Source organism: Microcaecilia unicolor, chromosome 5, assembly GCF_901765095.1.
Source record: "Microcaecilia unicolor chromosome 5, aMicUni1.1, whole genome shotgun sequence".
In the NCBI taxonomy this organism is placed as follows: Eukaryota; Metazoa; Chordata; class Amphibia; order Gymnophiona; family Siphonopidae; genus Microcaecilia; species Microcaecilia unicolor.
In genome coordinates this window covers 112510147-112529174 of record NC_044035.1, presented here as the reverse complement: position 1 = coordinate 112529174, position 19028 = coordinate 112510147, and the positions used below count along the sequence as shown (strand labels likewise).

Genomic DNA, 19028 nt, shown 5'->3' with positions numbered 1-19028 from the left:
GTAGACCCTCTTAGACCTGAGCTTCGGTCAGGCATTTGTTCCTTGATATTTTTTCAAGTGCTTACCCCTTTTTTAGTCACCATCGAGCAATTTGATTTGGCCATGGCTGTTTTCCCTTCCATGTTATCGAAGAATCCCAGTGGCTTTAAGCGCTGTAGCTAGTGCAATAGGACCATCTCTGGCACAGACACTCATTGTTGGTGTCTTCAGTGTTTGGGCCTGAACATACCCATTCCAGCTGTGTTCTTTGCTTTTGTATAAAGAAAATAACCCAGTTGGTTAGAGTGGCTCAGAGAGAGAAAATTTGTGGAGCCTGGTCCGAAACCTTGGTTTCGATGTCAGCATTGAGTGCGTTGGTCCACATGGCTGAGAGGCCTGTCTAAGACACTGGAGTGGGGGAGGGAGGAGGAAGTGACGTCACCGAGAAATGGCAACTTAAGTACAGAGCTCCGGTTGACCCAAAGCAAAAATTGAGCACCTTAGCGGCTATTTCAACGATAATCAGACCCTATCGGCATCATCAATCCCAGAATAAATCCTGGGACCGATTCCTTATGGCCTCACAAGTGGTGGTGCAATCTTTGGTGGGGTTCGCATAATCGGGCCCAGCCACACCGGCATCGCCGGCCAAGCAAATTAACAAAGGCGCCCCGGAGGACCTAACACAAGGCATTCAACAGCTGCAACATGCCTCGCAGTGTTTCCCGCCACTCTTCACAACAGAGGAACCACGGGAAAAGGTGAGCGAACCCCTACAAGAGATCAAAGCATGGATGAGAGAGATTAAAAAACGATCTGAAGGTAGTTACCACTGAACTAAATACACTGGGAGCTGATCTCCGTGGGGAAATTAGTGCGCTTGGGCAGCGTGTGACGGAGACTGAGGAACGTTTGGAGGAGCAGATAGATATGTTGCAAACCCTAAACATATAGGCCACAGAAGAGAGACAGACATTCCAACAGCTCTGGGATAAACTAGAAGATCTGGAAAACTGGAGCTGATGCCATAATATAAGATTCCGGGGGGTTGAATACCCCACTCTATGCGAACTGCGAGTTGGTGGTGCAGCAAATGGCAAGTGCACTTTTAAAGGAGATACAAATAGACAAAGACCCTGCCGAGATTCTTATAGATCGGGCTCACCAATCTCTGGGAGCGCCCAGAAACAACTAACCACGCGATTTGATTGCATGTTTTGCTGACTTTATAATAAAAGAAAAAATAATACATGCCTCGCGAGCTTCTCTGGATTTCAAATGGGATACCTACCACATTGAGGTCTTTCAAGATTTGGCCCTCTCTACTCTGCGACGACGGGCGGAGCTCAGGCCGCTAACACAATTTCTTCGCTCTCAAAATATTCAATACAAATGGAGTCACCCATTTGCATTACGCTTCTATAAGGATGGCAAACTTCACCAGATCCGCAGGGCATCAGAGGCAGCAATGATATTCCCTGATAAGGGTATGAACAAATTAACATCTACAGCACGAAAGGTGGGGGCACCCCGCTCGGAAAAACGATGGCAAAGGGTGACCTCGGGCAAAGGACGCCTGCAACACCAACAGTCTGATTCTGCCATGAGGAGGACAGAATCAGCTGCAGTTTCATAATTTGCAGAATGTAGAGACAAAGATGGTTGAGGCTACCCTGACAGAAGACTAGCACTACATGCTCTTCAAGTTAGTAAGATTGCAAAATACTAGTAAACGTTTAGAAACGGAGGGAGGGGGAATGTTCAAGTGTGATATATTCAAACTGCTGTTAGGCTCAAGTTTTGCCGCATATGGTTCACAAGCTTTATGGTTAATTTATATAGCTGTGTCAGTTTATGTTTAGCTATTGCTCCATCGGCTTTAGGGCCTGGGTCGGTTCACATCCTCTGGAAACCCCCTACCTTACTATGGAGGGTGAAGTTAGGTTGATGGGAGGGGGGAGGGTCAAGGAGGGATAAGTCAATGTTCGAAGTACTTTTAGAGAGTGCATAGCCTACTGAAGTTGGGAGAAAGTGGGATTCTGAGACAAGAGATAAATTAGAGCACTTGCATAGATAACATGGGCACTTTGACTTTACTCACTCTTAATTCCAAGGGACTAAACTCGCCAGTGAAGAGACAGCTTTTGTTCAAAGAAGCGCTCCATCTGGGGGTGGATGTGGTTTTTGTCCAAGAGACCCATTTGCTACCACATCATGAACGGGTAGGCCACCATGGCCAATTTAAAGACTTCTACTTCGCATCTAGCCAAACTGATAAAAAGAAAAAGGGGGTGATGATAAGCACTATCGCGTAAACACCCATGGCAGGTGAGGCAAGTTGTGCGGGACCGGGGTGGTCGATATGTGCGAGCAGGGGCAGAGACTCTATCCCTATTAAACATATATGCTCCCAATGAAAGCCAAGGTTCATTTTTTTTTAAACTTTGAATTTTTATTGAAATAACATCTCAAACATAACAACGAGCCATTGGCTCCAGCGCATGACAATGCAACAATTTAATTTTTATTTTAACATTATGCGTATAACCCTTTTATCCCCCTTATTCCCCCAACAGCCCAAACCCCCCTAAACCCCCTCAATATCTGTTAGATGAATCCATTCAGGTGCCTCTGGATTATATCTCCCCTTACGCTTATCATTCAATTTTTCCTACTCTATAATAGTTTTAAATTTCTCAGCCCAATTACCTACAGTTGGCCCAGCCGACTTTTTCCAATGCATTGCAATAGTGGTTTTTGCGGCGGCTAACCCCATTCTCTTGAATCTCTGTTGCCATCTTTTTCCCCTCTGGTTCCCCCACCCCAGGCGGCACCATTTAGGATCACATGGAAAAGTACCTTGTAGAACTTTAGACAATCTATCCGTTATATCTTTCCAATAAGGTTGAATCAAACTGCACCCCCACCAAATATGAAAAAAAGTTCCCGTCTCCCTTCCACATCTCCAACAGCTATCAGAAGCCTCAGGGAACATTCTTTTAATTCTATCAGGTGTATAATACCATCTGCTCAGCACTTTATACACATTTTCTTTAATAAGCACACACACCGAGGCTTTCTTGACTTCCAAGCATACCCTCCTCCATTCTGCCTCCGAAACATCCTGATTCAAGTCCTTTTCCCATGCCTCCATATAGGCCATTTTCATAAAACTCTGCCCCCTGAGGTGTCCATATATCCGTGAAATTCCTTTCCTCCACTTATCCATATCCCCCCATACTTTTTCAAATCCCTCTTGGTCTTTGAATTCCTCCCTGGCCCATTTCTCTGTACTAATAAAGTGTTTGACCTGCATGTACGCATATAAAGCCAAGGTTCATTTTTTGATGAGCTGTCAGTGATCCTCTCCCGCCACATTGAGGGTACATTACTAGTGGGGGGAGACTTTAACCTAACTCTGCATCCACCCTTGGATAATTCGGCTGCAAGAGTCTATTATGCCCAATCAGACTGTGCTAAATTACATAGATGTATGGGCACCTGGCAATTGCTTGACCTCTGGAGGCATTTTAACCCTTTTTCCTGCAGCTATACATACTACTCAGCGGTACATGACTCCCACTTTCGAATAGACCTCTGGCTGGGGGGACCTGCCCTTGCACAGAGAGTACACACCGTGCAGATACATTCTAGAACTTGGTGGGACCACGCCCCTCTTACCATAAAGATAATTTGTAACATCACAAGACCCTCACCTGCACAGTGGCGCTTGGATGATAGCTTATTGGCAGACCCAAATATAGTGTCGCAATTAGAAAAATACAAAGGAATACATAAAGATCAATGATAATGGGGAGGTCTGGGATGGGGTGCTGTGGGAAAGCCTTAAGGCAGTAATCCGGGGACAGATCATATCACTGCAAACACATATTCGATGACAGAAAGTAGCCCAGTCACAACAGTTGCACGCAGAACTTGAAAGTCTACAAACATAGATAGCACAGACGACAACCCCACCTTGCGTAATCTTTCGCATCCATCAGATATAAATGGAGCTCAGAGAGTTGCAACTGGCGGAAGTAGCGGAAAACCTTCAACGGGCCTGACAAATGTACTTTGAATTTGGCAATAAGGCCTCCCGGTTGGTAGCATATAAATTGAAAAAATGCAATACGCAAAACTATATACATGCAATAGAAGAAAGGGCAAGTCAACGTTTAACCAGCACCGAAGACAGCCTAGCCTTTCTAAACTTTTATAAACATTTATACCAAGACGATATAGTACTGGGGGCCCATGAGATACAGGAGTACTTAGATACAGTAGAACTCCACAAGATCTCCCCAGCCCAAAGTGTAGCGTTGTCTGCGCCTGTCACTATAGAAGAGGTGACCTGGGCTATTCAAGACTTGCCCAATGGAAAAGCTCCGGGGCCGGATGGCTTTACGAACAAATTTTACAAATGCTTTGGGAAGCTCTTGACACCAGAGGATGTGTCTCTCGAATCTATGCAGCGCTATTATCCTATAGGGTACCTATCTTGAAATACACACAGCGATGGGAGCGTGACACGGGGATCAGTCATGATATGCAAAACTGGGAACGAGCTTTTGGCTTTATGTTAAGAGTATCTATAAGTAGCTCCTTGATAGAGAATGGTTACAAGATCTTGTATCGTTGGTATAATACACCTGACCGACTAGCAAAAATGTTTAAACAAACTTCGGGCCATTGTTGGAAGAGCTGTCAGACAGTAGGAGATATCTGGTGGTCCTGTCCAAAAATAAAATACTATTGGGCGGAATTGCTTTGGCATCTCAGCCAATTGTGGGAAAAGACTACCTGGCCACTGCAGATCATTGTCTACTGCATTTCCGTCCTCCAGGGTTCCCACCAGCCTTGCATCGCCTAGCCTCGACTTTCCTGGTAGCGGGCAAGATAATACTGGCTTCATCATGGAAAAGTCCACATGTGCCGCCAGTGTTAAAGGTGGTTCATAAAATGGATTATTTATATCAGATGTCAAAACTTACAGCTATTCGAAATGGACAGGTGATTCAATTTTATAAACTCTGGGACAAATATAGAGTCTGATCGGGGATTGACTTGGACGCCCCACGGCTGGTGGTCCTGATGTTATAAGTGGTGTCTATGCTTTTTGGATCCCATTTAAATGAATACTGGACTTGGGCTATCAGTGGCCATGTGCATCTTATCCTGCTTAATAAGGGAGGGGGTGGGAATAAAGGGGGGAAGGGAGGGCTGAGGGTTATAATGTTGTATACATAGCTATGCAAAATGCCTTATTGATGTTTGTTAAAAATTTCTCAATAAAAATATTGAAAAAAATAAGACACTGGGAGTGGATGTGTATTGAGTGGGTCTCCACCTGCCTCAACGCCCCACCGACCACTGTGCAGGGGCTCTGGTGCGGCATGGGGAATTGATGTCTTCATTGTTGGCACTGAGGAGCATTGATGACCAGCATCAGGCAAAGGTCAAGAAGCATCAGCATCGATCCCTCTCGACCCCTACAGTTTAGCAGTCTGTCTCTGAACTGACACCCCAGTCTTCCCCAGTGGCATCTCTCAATAAGCGCACCCGAGCCATGCTCCCTTAGCTATTGGCGGGGCTTTAACAACAGTGTGCATCGGCATCTGGGATACTTGCACCAGCCATGCCTCTTGCTGCTGCCCCGCAAGGCCCTCAGCCTGCGATGAGGTCTCTGACGCCTGTGTCGCATGCTTGCTGGAGTCGAGGATGGAACCGTCACCTCGATGCCCATCCCGAGGACATCACTCCTCAGTTTCAAGGCAGGCTCGGTCTCGGCCCTCCCACAAGGAGTTTTTTTTGTCAACACCGATGAGGAACGCTCTTAGGAGTCTGATAAGGATCCGCAGTACTTCTCAGAGGAGGAGTCCTATGGTATCCCATCTGACCCCTTCCCTCCAGAGGAAAAGAGGAAGTCTCCACCTCAGTACCTTTCCTTCCCATGCTTTGTTAGGGAAATGGCATCTACTGTTCCCATCCATTTGGAGACAGAGGACAAGTCCAGGGCTGAGATGTTCGAGATCCTGGATTACGAATCTCCTCCTAGAGAGGCTGTGACGGTCCCGCTTCACTGGTTCCTGAAAGATGTTCAGTAGTCCCAGCATCGCTACACAGACTGGGAGTCCCTTATCTGGATGATTGGCTGGTGAGCAGCATATCGAAGGACAGTGCTCAGGAGTCGATGCAGAGAACTATTCGGGTGTTAAGAGATACTAGGGTTTGTTTTAAACTACTCTAAGTTCCATTTCCATCCCGTTCAGCAATTGGAGTTCATAGGAGCCCTGCTAGACATGCAGCAGGTGCAGACATGTATCCCTGAGCCGAGGGTGAACACGCTTGTCCCCCTTTCCAGTCAGGACCGAGTCAGCCAGCAGGTCACAGCTCAGCAGATGTTGAGGTTATTAGGATACATGGCCTCCACTGGCCATGACATGTCTTCACATGAGAACTGCCCAGTGGACCTTAGCTTCCCAGTGGTGTCGAGCCTCGGGGAACCTAGCGGATGTCATCCAGGTGACACCAGAGTTAGTTGAGTCCCTACTTTGGTGGACAATTCGGTCCAATTTGACTGTGGGACTTCCATTCTAAATTCCTCAGCCTTAGAAGGTGCTGATGATGGATGCATCCTGCCTGGGGTGAGGAGCTCATATGTGTGTGATGCGAAGGAGCAGCTTGAACTGAAATAAATTAAGGGCAGATTCTGCACTTCACACCCAGGGCGCGTGGTCAGCTCAGGAATCGGATTTTCAGATCAACCTGGAGCTATGGGCAATCTGGAATGCTCTAAAGGCTTTCAGAGATCAGCTGTCCATCCAAATTGTACTCATTCAAAGAGGTTGCAGTGTACTACACCAACAAGCAGGAGGTACCTATCATTCCCACTGTGTCAGGAGGCCATCCAGATGTGGCCATCCAGATGTGGCACTGGGCAGTCCAGCATGGGATGCTTTTCAAGGCCATATACCTAGCGGGCAAATCCAGCAGCCTGGCCAACAGACTGAGCAGGGTCATGCAACCGTACGAGGGGTCATTCAACATGGGCTTTGTCCGCGAGATCTTCCGAATGTGGGACACACTTGGTGGATCTCTTTGCCATTTCACTCAGTCACAGAGTCCCTCAGTTCTGTTCCAGGCCCACAACAGACTAGCGTCGGATGCCTTCCTCCTTCACTGGGGGACAGGCCTTCTGTATGCATTTCCTCCCATCCCTCTTGTGGAGAAGACTTTGCTGAAACTCAAGCAAGACCACTTAACCAAGATCCTGATCGCTCTATATTGGCCGAGGCAGATCTGGTTTCTAGAACCTTGGAGATTGGAGTATTTTCTGACACTCATCACACAGAACAAGGGATCACTTCTGCTCGTTCCTATCTCCATCTGCACTTCCCGAACTGTAAGGGTGTCAGGTACAAGAGGCTCTTCGCCTCGTCCTTTCGCTATTGGAGTCCTAAGCACTGGAATGCACTTCCGCAACACCTTAAAACCCAAGTGGACCACTCCCTCTTCAAGAAGTTGTTAAAGACCTATTTCTTTGCCAAGACCTACTCCCCACTTTTCACCATTGACTGATGCACTCTCCTTGACCCTTACCCTGCTTGATCCACCCTGTTAGATGTTTTTCATCCTGTCTCCTCCTTGTATACTTTTCTAAGTTTCCTATTTTGTGATTTTATTTAACTTTTTTTAAGCCACATTGTGCCTGCATGTGTGGGAAAATGTGGGATATAAGCAAACCATAAATAAATAAATAAATCCCAACCTCCAGTCTCTGGCCCTCATGTCCTGGATGTTTACAGCTTAGAATTTGCTTTATTGCATCTTCCTGAAGGTGTCTCCCGGATCTTGCTGACTTCCAGGAAAGATTCCACAAAGAGGTGTTACTTTTTCAAGTGGAGGACGTTTGCTGTCTGCTGTGAGGGCAAGGCCCTAGTTCCCCTTTCTTGCCCTACATAGACCCTTCTTGAATACCTTCTACACCTTTCGGAGTCTGGTTTCAAGACCAACTCCTGTAAAGTTCACCTTAGTGCGATTAGTGCTTTCCATCACTCTGTAGAGGATTGGCCCATCTCTGGACAGCCTCTAGTTTGATTCATGAGAGGTTTGCTTTTGACAAAGTCCCTTGTCAAATCTCTGTGTCATGGGAACTCAATGTCATCCTCACCCAGCTGATGAAAGCTCCTTTTGAGTGCTGGATTCCTGTCATCTGAAGTACTTGACCTGGAGGATCCTGTTTTTGGTGGCTGTTACTTCAGCCCGCAGAGTCGGTGAGCTTCAGGTCCTAGTGGCAGATTCACCTTATACTAAATTTCATCATGATAGAGTAGTTTTTTTTTTTGTTACATTTGTACCCCGCCCTTTTTCCCACTCATGGCAGGCTCAATGCGGCAGGCAATGGAGGGTTAAGTGACTTGCCCAGAGTCACAAGGAGCTGCCTGTGCCGGGAATCAAACTCAGTTCCTCAGTTCCCCAGGCCCAAAGTCCACCACCCTAACCACTAGGCCACTCCTCCACCGCACGTACCCTAATTCCTGCCTAAGGTTGTTTGGAGTTCCATCTGAACCAGTCAATCGTTCTTCCAACATTCTTTCCCAAATCACATGCCCATCCTGGTGAAGGTGCACTGCATACCTTGGACTGCTATCGAGCATTGACCTTTTACTTAGAGCGGACTAGGCCCTACAGACAGTCCACCCAGCTTTTTGTTTCATTTGATCCCAACAGCATGGGAGTTGTCATCGGGAAATGCACAATTTCCAATTGGCTGGCAGATTTCATTTCTTTCACTTATGCTCAGGCTGGGCTGACTCTTGAGGGTCATGCCAAGGCTCACAGTGTCAGAGCCATGGCAGCTTCGGTAGCCCACGTGATGTCGATCTCCATTGAAGAAATTCACAAAGCTGCAATATGGTCTTCAGTTAACAAATTCACATCACACTACTGCCTTGAGCAGGATACCTGATATGATAGTCTGTTTGGACAGACAGTTCTGCAGAATTTGTTTGGGGTCTAGAAACCAACTCCACCCCCCCAAGGCCCATTTTGTTCTTTTCAAGATTGTACTCTTACACATATATTCAGATTAATTACTATTTTGCCCTCGCTGTTGCGAGGTCCAGTTGACCAATATTAGTTGTTTTCCCACATCTGAGAGTATGGCTTGCTTGTCCTGGGAGAGAGCAAAGATACTTACCTGCAGAAGGTATTCTCCGAGGACAGCAGGCCATTAATTCTCACATACTCTCCCACCTCTCCTTGGTGTTGTCTTCTTTTTGGTATGCTATATTATTGTACTGCTGGTCCCGCTGTCTCACAGCAGTCGGGAAGGCATTTGTTCATGTGCGGTGGGGATGCTGCGGGTGTTCTTAATGTTATATTAGTTTGTTTAAGCTCTGTACCGGGCAACTTGGATGACATCTCGCACATGTGAGAATGAATGGCCTGCTGTCCCCTGAGAATACCTGCTACAGGTAAGTATCTTGCTTTTTGTCAACTAAAATCTGTTTTTTTTGTATGCATCAAAAATCATTGGGTGGTTTGAATTGATTTGGTTGGTTGGACACAATGCAAATAAAAGTTGTAATTAGCGTTATTACCCTACTGTTAAGTATTATGTATTAATTTATTTTAGCTGAAATGGTTTGGCATCCAGCAGCACTGTTACATCAGAGTCAAAATAACATTGGTCAAGGGGTCATGTCCAATCCCTGTCTCCAGGCAGAATCTTCCCTTAATTTATTTCAGTTCAAGCTGCTCCTTCGCATCACACACGTCTCCTGGATGCTAAATCATTTCAATAAAATGAGTAAAACACAGTATACTCAATTATAAAACCCTGTCAAAATCTTATTAGCTTTTACAGTAAGACTCCAATATGCAGAATACTGTTGTTTGTGCTGTGAGCATCTGCATGTGACTGTTTCTTACAAGCTATCTCAAATGAAAGTGTTTTTCTAGCAGGATAAAGGCACAAATCTCCCTTGAGAAGGGATTGTGTAATCTGTTACAAAACAGTGTTCACTGCCTGACTGCAGCCAGGCTTTATAGACTTCAAGAAAGTGTCTCATAAGCAATTATATCATAGATAAGTGTCTTCATGCTAAACAATATCTCAATCTCAGGAATGGTCTGATCTGTCTAGATTAAGATTCTGTTATGAAAGTATTTTTATCTGTAGTATGCCATGGTAAGAATGACATCTGAAGAACAGTTGTGTGCTTTCTAGATGTGTATGTTGGACAGGTGATGAATTATAGACATCCTAATTTTTATGATAACCTAAATATCTTACATTCCGTTTTTTCTAGTACTGAAAACTCTTTTTGTTTTTAAGCATAATGACTGCTATATTCACACTTAGGAACATTTAATGTGCATAAAACATTTTATAGCTAAATTAAGCTTTTGTGAATAAAGCATTTGGTTTAGGGAAAAAATGCACTGAGAGTCTAATTTGAATTATTTATTTTTTCCTTATTTATTTATTAGAATTTATTTACTGCATTTTCTTAAGGAATTCACTCAAGGCGGTGTACAGTAAGAATAGATCAAACATGAGCAGTAGGCAATTAGAGCAGTAAAATATTCAAATAACAATACAAAGTATGGCATGGTATACTACTTGCAATGACAACACAATATGTACTAGAACATTATAATTGGTAGTGAGAGAGGTAAGGCAAAGTTGTAACATATAGATGAGTAAGAAAGTAGGAAGAATTAGAAAGTAAGGTGATTGATTTGAAGAAAGTTGCACGTGAGGTCAGAGAGATGGTTAAATATTATCTCAGCTAGGGTAGGAGTGGATAAACATGTCCCGCTGCAGTATGTGCAGCCCGAGTCAATCCTGTGTGTGTGAGTGAGACTAACAAGTTAGTTACTTCTTCCATTAAAGGCTTGGTTGAAGAGCCAAGCTTTTCACCTGCTTCCTGAAGTAGAGGTAGTCTTGTGTTAAGCGGAGCCTTTCAGGCAATGCATTCCAGAGTGTGGGGGCTACTCCGGAGAAGGCTCACTTGCAGGTATCACATCGTGTAATGTGTTTTGGAGAGGGTGTAGTTAGTGAAAGTCCTTGGGAGGACCTTAGTGTCCTTGGCAGTGTGTGGAGGATCATCCTATTCTTCAGATACTCGGGGCCATTTCCTTTCAGGGCCTTGAAGATCAGACATAGAGTTTTAAATTTAGCCCTGTATTGTACTGGTAGCCAATGAAGTTTTTGCAAAAATGATGTGATGTGGTCACATCGCTTGCAACCTTCTATGAGTCTTGCTGCTGCATTCTGAGTCAACTGGAGCTGGTGCAGGCCCTTTGTAGTCAGACCATTGTATAGTGCATTGCAGTAATCCAGTCTTGATGTTACCATGACATGCACAACTGAATTATTCTGGTAGTCCAGTCCAGACAAGTGGGTTGTCTCACATAGCCAGCATAAGGAGGCAGAGAGCACAGATTTCCAGTGTTGTCATCAGGATAGGTGCAGCCCTGAATCTTGCCAGTATTCTCTGCCTCTAGCAGATGGTTGAAGTTTTAGATTAGTGGAGCAGGATCTTCTTCTGTGTGGCCTGGTTCCATGGCATGTTAATTTAAGGTCTGTGGCCTTTGGTTGAACTTCAGTGCCTTGGAGCAGGCTCCTGGGGATCAGTCTACAACCCTTCTGCCTGTATGAGCTGGGGATCTCGGCCCTGGGCACAGGACTCGGACTCATGGGTTGCAGTCCAGATGGACCTAATCTGTGTTTGATGGTGTTGGTCCTGCAGGTCCTCCTGCATGGGGGGAGGGGGAGAGCATGCGTAGGGCCTGTAGCCAAGCCTCTGCTAGTGTGCCCCCTTTCCTGGGTTCCCTCTCCCTTGGGTTCTTCAGTTGAGCCTCTGCTTTATTAAAGTTGCTTGAAAAAGAAAAGAGAGAAAAGGTCTTTGAGGGAAGCCTTATTTGAAAAGTGACAGCAGGAGAATTTCTGGGAGGTTATGAGGGTGTGTAAGGGAAGCTGGTGGAGCTGTTGTGTGAGGGGACTAAGTTGGAGCTAAGCAACAACATAGTGAGGAGAAGTCAGTTGCATGGGACCCACTATATCAGCAGCGTGGCTAGCTCATACTGCCCCATCTGTGATGGTGATATAGGGTATGCTACAGAGGAGAAATGCTGTCTGTCCTGCAGAGAGCGGGCAGAGTTGGTTGAAATCACAAGTCCCATATCCACTTAGGATATTCTGCTAGTAGGCATGATATGGAAAAGGGGGGGGGGGGGGGGATGCTAGTGCCTGGAGCACTGCTGATAGGAAATGTGGACTTTGAGATGCAGTGAGTCTGTCCCTGGTCGAGCAAATTTCACTCCTGAGCCAGCAGTTTGTGAGAGAGAATACATGCTGTTTGCTGAAAGCCTTGACCTCCTTTAATGCTCCCTTAAAGTGACAGTCCTCCCAGTAGATGGGTGGACGTTAGGGAGGCAAAAGCATTACAGGATGATGTGTTCGTCAGTAGCAGCGGCTTAAGTTCCGCTTGAAGCAGTTGTGTGTAAATCACCAGCTTCCCATTTCAGCAGGAAACGCCGCCATTTTAGAGCAGTAGTCTGCCTCGGCGGAGCGGCCTGCATGTTTCCCGGTGCAGCTGTCAGACTGTTTCAGTGTATGCAATTGAACAGGGAGGGGTTCCCGCGGGGGGGGGGGGGGGGGGGGATTCCTTCCAGAATTTGTCCTGGCGATGTATCAGACTTTCTCCGAGGACAAGCAGGCTGCTTGTTCTCACTGATGGGTGACGTCCACGGCAGCCCCAGGTCCGGAAAATATTCCTAGCAACAAAGCTTGCTAGAGCATTCGAGCGCGTGGGCACGCGCACCGCGCATGCGCGGCCATCTTCCTGCCCGTTGCGAGAGAGGCCCGCTTCTTTTTTCCACAGTCAGAGCGGCTGTTTTCCGGTTGCTCTGTTGCCCCAGAGAAGAAGAGCCTTCACTTTGGCGGGTTTTTTTTCACAGAGTTTCTTTGTTTTCGTTCGTGTCAGCTCGCATTTGATCTGTTTTTCCTTGTAAAAAACCCCCAAAAAACGTTCTTTTATTTCTTAGTTTGTCCCTATAAGTTTTCTTTCGTTTGCTTGTGCGGCCTTTTTGGCCACCCATATGGGTTTTCTCCCTTTTTGTGCCCTTCTTTTGGCACCATCGCGAGTTTTGATTTCACCGCCGCTATTTTTCCGTTGATGACATCGAGGATCGCCAGCAGCTTCAAGAAGTGCACTCGGTGCAACCAGGCAATCTCAGGCAACGACCCACACACGTGGTGTATTCAGTGCCTTGGGGCCGAGCATCACCCCGACAAGCTCAAAGGGAACGTCTGGAGCTTTGCCTGGTACTTCGGCGTTAACATCGGTACCGAGGTCGTCGGCGGTGTCGATGTCAGCACCGGAGATTGCATCGACGTCAGGAGCGCAGGTAATGGCTGTCCAGAGACCATCACACGCTGGCAGCAGTGAGCCATCGAGTGGGTCTCCACATGCCTCGAGGGCTCCCGCGGTGCATGCCCATCAGGACCGTTCTCTTTCGGACCCGACCCCGAGGAGACGTGTGGATTCCATGTCCTCATCGGTATCAAGGGGTAACAGTGATGTGCCTCGAGCAAAGGCGAAGAAGCACCGTCATCGGTCTCCTTCTCGTCACGGTACCGAGAGCTCCGAAGCGTCGAGGGATTCGGCACCCGTGAAGTGTCGACGCCGGGAGGACCGCTCACCCTCCATACTAGAGGTGTCGATGTGCCGGTCTCCGGACAGCCCAGTACCACCGCCTCCTCCTCCTCGACAGATTCTGGCTTCGACTCCTGCACCGATCCCACAGCCTTTCTCGACAGACATGCTTGACGAGCACCTTCGAGCCATTCTTCCAGGGATTCTGGAAGGGCTGCTGTGACCGTCTGTTCTGGTACTGGGGTTGCTTGCACCCACGGTACCATTGATAGATGCGGCGGCTGGCTCCCTGCCTGTGATGAGGTCTCAGACGTTGGTGCTCCTTGCGGCGTCGGCCTCGGTTGTCACCCAAGTTGACTCCCCGTCGACATCGCTGGAGGGAGCTTCATCGCCGCCGGCACGGGAGCCGACTTCTCGACATCGTCATCGAGGACATGGTTCCTCGGCGTCGAGACGGGCCCGGTTTCGGACTGCACTTAGAGAGCTCATGTCCGACACCGAGGGAGAGGCCTCATGGGAAGCAGAGGAAGATCCAAGATATTTCTCTTCTGAGGCGTCTTGTGGTCTTCCCTCTGACCCTACTTCTTCGCCAGAGAGAAAGCTTTCTCCCCCGGAGAGTCTGTCTTTTTCTTCCTTTGCGCAGGAAATGTCTACGGCCATTCCCTTCCCTGTGGTATCTGAGGATGAGCCCAGGGCTGAGATGTTCGAGGTCCTGGACTATCCTTCGCCACCTAAGGAGTCTTCCACTGTTCCTCTGCATAATGTTCTCAAGTAGACATTGCTCAGGAACTGGATGAAACCATTATCTATTCCCACCATCCCTAAGAAAGTGGAGTCCCAGTATCAGATCCATAGAGAACCTGAGTTGATGAAGTCCGTTACCTCACGACTCTGTGGTTGTGGATTCCGCTTTCAAGAAAGCCAAGAGTTCTAGAGCCTAAGCCTCGGCACTCGCGGGGCGGGAATCTCAAACTCTGGATTCTTTTGGGAGGAAGGCCTATCACTACTCTATGCTCGTGTCCAAGATTGTCGTACCAGCTCTACACGAGCATCCACTTGCGGAATAATATGAAGCAACTGGCGGACTTGGTCGATCAGCTCCCTTTGGAGCAGGCCAAGCCTTTTCAGGAGGTGGTCAGGCAGCTGAAGGCGTGTCGTAAATTCCTGTCCAGGGATGCCTACAACTCTCTTGATGTGGCATCCAGGGCCGCCGCTCAGGGTATAGTGATGCGCAGACTCTCATGGCTGCTTGCTTCTGTCCTGGACAATCGAGTCCAGCAGCGGCTTGCGGATGTTCCTTGCCTGGGGAGGATAATATTTTCGGTGAGAAAGCCGAGCAGGTGGTAGAGCAGCTCCACCAGCGGAAAACCGCACTCGACAAAGTCTCCCACCAGGCGCCTTCAGCATCTACCTCATCAGGTAGACGTTTTTACGGGGGAAGGAGGAATACTCCCTATACTTATAATAGGCGTAGGTACAATCCACCTTCCTGATAGCCTGCTCAGGCTCAACCCCAGCGCGCTCTTTCACATCAACAGCGTGCGCCTCGACAGGCCCCTGCAGCTCCCCAACAAAAGCAAGGGACGGGCTTTTGACTGGCTCTAGGCGAGCATAGCCGCAATAAAAGTGTCCATGCCGGATGATCTACTGGTCGGGGGGGGGGGGGGGGGAGGTTAGCATTTTTTCACCACAGGTGGCCTCTTATAACCTCCGATCGGTGGGTTCTCCAAATAGTCCGGTTAGTATACTTCCTCAATTTGATCTCCACACCTCCAAATTGCCCACCGGGAGCTCAGTCCTTCAGCTTCCAGCACAGGCAGGTACTTGCAGAGGAACTCTCCGCTCTTCTCAGCACCAATGCGGTTGAGCCCGTGCCACCAGGGCAGGCTGGGATTCTATTCCATGTACTTCCTTGTGCAAAAGAAAACAGGGGTGATGCGTCCCATCCTAGACCTAAGGGCCCTGAACAAATATCTGATCCGAGAAAAGTTCTGGATGGTTTCCCTTGGCACTCTTCTTCCCATGATTCAGGAAAACAATTGGCTATGCTCTCTGGACTTAAAGGATGCTTATACACACATCTCGATACTTCCAGTTCACAAGAAGTATCTTCGATTTCGACTGGGAACACAGCACTTTCAGTACCGTGTACTGCCTTTTGGCCTGGTGTCTGCGCCCAGAGTGTTTACAAAATGCATAGCTGTAGTCACAGCGTCTCTACGCAGACTAGGATTGCATGTGTTTCCTTATCTCGAAGATTGGTTGGTAAAGAGCACCTCGAAGGAAGGTGCTCTGGAGTTCATGCGAATGACTATTCAGGTGCTGGAGCTACTGGGGTTCGTCATAAATTATCCCAAGTCCCATCTCACCCCAGTCCAAAAATTGGAATTCATTGGAGCTCTGCTGAACACTCAGCTCGAATTTATCTCCCCGAGGCGAGGGAGGACAACCTTCTGTCCCTAGTGTCCATGGTTCGAGCGTCTCAGAAGGTCACGGCTCGGTAGATGTTGAGACTTCTGGGGCACATGGCCTCCACAGTTCATGTAATGCCCATGGCACGTCTACATATGAGATCAGCTCAATGGACCCTAGCTTTCCAGTGGTTTGAAGCTGCGGGGGATCTAGAGGATGTAATCTGTCACCGACTTTCGGAATTCTCTTCAGTGGTGGGAGATTTGATACAATTTGACTTTAGGGCAACCATTCCAAGTTCCTCAGCCACGAAAAGTGCTGACGACGGATGCATCTCTCCTGGGGTGGGGAGCGAATGTAGTTGGGCTCCACACGCAGGGAGCCTGGTCCTTTCAGGAAAAAGGTCTGCAGATCAACCTCCTGGAATTAAGAGCGATCTGGAACGCTCTAAAGGCTTTCAGAGATCAGCTGTCCAACCAAATCATTTTAATTCAGACAGACAGGTTGCCATGTATTATACCAACAAGCAGTGGGGCACCGGATCTCACCCTCTGTGTCAGGAAGCCGTCCAGATGTGGCTTTGGGCTCGCCGTCACGGCATGTTTCTCCAGGCCACTTATCTGGCAGACATAAACAACAGTCTGGCCGACAGGTTGAGCAGGATAATGCAACCTCACGAGTGGTCATTGAACATGGGCATAATCCGCAAGATCTTCTGAGCGTGGGGCACCCCCTCGGTGGATCTTTTTGCCACTCAGCTCAATCACAAGTTCCCTCAGTTCTGTTCCAGGCTTCAGGCCCACAACAGACTAGCGTCAGATGCTTTTCTCCTACATTGAGGGACAGGCCTTCTGTATGCGTATCCTCCCATACCTGTAGTAGGGAAGACTTTGCTGAAACTCATGCAAGACTGCGGAACCATGATCCTGATTGCACCCTTCTGGCCGCATCAGATTTGGTTCCCTCTTCTTATGGAGTTGTCCTCAGAGGAACCGTGGCGATTGGACTGTTTTCCAACCCTCATCACACAGAATGAGGGGTCGCTTCTACATCCCAACCTCCAGTCTCTGGCTGTCACGGCCTGGATGTTGAGAGCTTAGAATTCACCTCCTTGGGTTTTTCAGAGGGTGTCTCCCGAGTCTTGCCTGCTTCCAGAAAAGATTCCACGAAGAGGTGTTACTCTTTCAAATGGAGGCAGTTTGCCGTCTGGTGTGATAGCAAGGCCCTAGATCCTCTTTCTTGTCCTACACAGACCCTACTTGAATACCCTCTACACTTAACAGAGTCTGGCCTCAAAACCAACTCAGTAAGGGTTCATCTTAGTGCGATTAGTGTCTATCATCGCTGTGTGGAGGGTAAGCCTATCTCTGGACAGCCTTTGGTTGTTTGCTTCATGAGAGGTTTGCTTTTGTCAAAGCCCCCTGTCAGACCTCCACCAGTGTCATGGGATCTCAACGTCATTCTCACCCAGCTGATGAAAGCTCCTTTTGAGCCACTGAATACATCTGAAGTACTTGACCTGGAAGGTCATTTTCTTGGTGGCTGTTACTTCAGCTCGTAGGGTCGTACATGCACCTTATATCAAATTTAATCACAACAGAGTAGTCCTCCGCATGCACTCTGTTCCTGCCAAAGGTGGTGTCAGAGTTCCATCTGAACCAGTCAATTGTCTTGCCAACATTTTTTCCCCGTCCTGATACCCGCCCTGGCAAAAGCAGTTTGCATACCTTGGACTGCAAGAGAGCATTGGCCTTTTACGTGAAGTGGACAAAGCCCTTTAGACAGTCTGCCCAGTTGTTTGTTTCTTTCGATCCCAACAGGAGGGGAGTCGCCATCGGAAAACGCACTATCTCCAATTGGCTAGCAGATTGCATTTCCTTCACTTATGCCCAAGCTGGGCTGAATCTGGAGGACCATGTTACGGCTCACAATGTTAGAGCCATGGCTGCGTCAGTGGCTCACTTAAAGTCAGCCTCCATTGAAGAGGTTTGGAAGGCTGCAACGTGGTCATCAGTTCACACATTCACATCTCACTACTGCCTACAGCAGGATACCCGGTTTGGGCTGTCAGTGCTGCAGAATCTGTTCGGTGTTTAGAATCCAACTCCACCCCCCTAGACCCATTTTTGTTCTGTTCCAGGCTGCACTCTCAGTTGTTTATGGTTTCAGGTCAATCTCTGTTATGTCCTTGCCGTTGTGAGGCCCAATTGACCAATGTTCATTGTTTTGAGTGAGCCTGGGGGCTAGGGATACCCCACATGTGAGAACAAGCAGCCTGCTTGTCCTCGGAGAAAGCAAAATTACTTACCTGTAGCAGGTATTCTCCGAGGACAGCAGGCTGATTGTTCTCACAAACCCGCCCACCTCCCCTTTGGAGTTACTTGCTTCTCTTTATGCTTTTTGATTTAACTGAGGAAACGCGGTCAGCGACGGGCGGGAAATCAGTCCGCACGCTGCACGCGCGCCAGAAGACTCTGGCAAAACTTTTTTTATATTTTGCTTGCAAAATGCCGTCCGATTCCTGGGCCAACATGGATGTCGACCCACATGTGAGAACAATCAGCCTGCTGTCCTCGGAGAATACCTGCTACAGGTAAGTATCTTAGCTGTATTCTACCATTTCTGGAGCTTATAATGAATTGACCCCACTGGTAAGTACGACTGGTGCAAAACATTATAGTCAACCTTGGTATCACAGTGGTCTGAGACTACTGAAATGCCAATACTGTCAGGCAGAATGTCAGTTGAGGCAATCTAAACAGTCCACTGATTTATACATATGTCGTCTTAGACATCGCCAATTTAATCATCAGCTTTGCAGGGCCAAGCAAATGTATTTTTCTAATAGAATTAAAAAGTCTATTAATCCAGTGAAGGAGCTTCATACGATCTATGCTTCATTGGTACGTAAGGACCCTGAGTTCTACTGTTATTTCCTCTTCCAGCACCTTGGCAGATTTCTTTGAT

General features: G+C 47.7%; 1 protein-coding gene across 3 annotated transcripts in view; it reads left to right on the top strand.

Annotated features, from left to right (window-relative positions):
* The window catches only part of LOC115470217 (erlin-1-like), a 129796-nt gene that overhangs the window by 26705 nt on the left and 84063 nt on the right, over positions 1-19028 (top strand). The window contains exons 1-2 of one of the 3 annotated variants that reach the window (XM_030203198.1): positions 9870-9874; positions 16561-16564. The exons of the other annotated variants lie outside the window; for them this stretch is intronic. The gene's annotated coding sequence lies outside the window, so the exon portion shown is untranslated. Of the gene's footprint in view, positions 1-9869; positions 9875-16560; positions 16565-19028 lie in introns of those variants that run through there. 3 annotated transcript variants of the gene reach the window in all.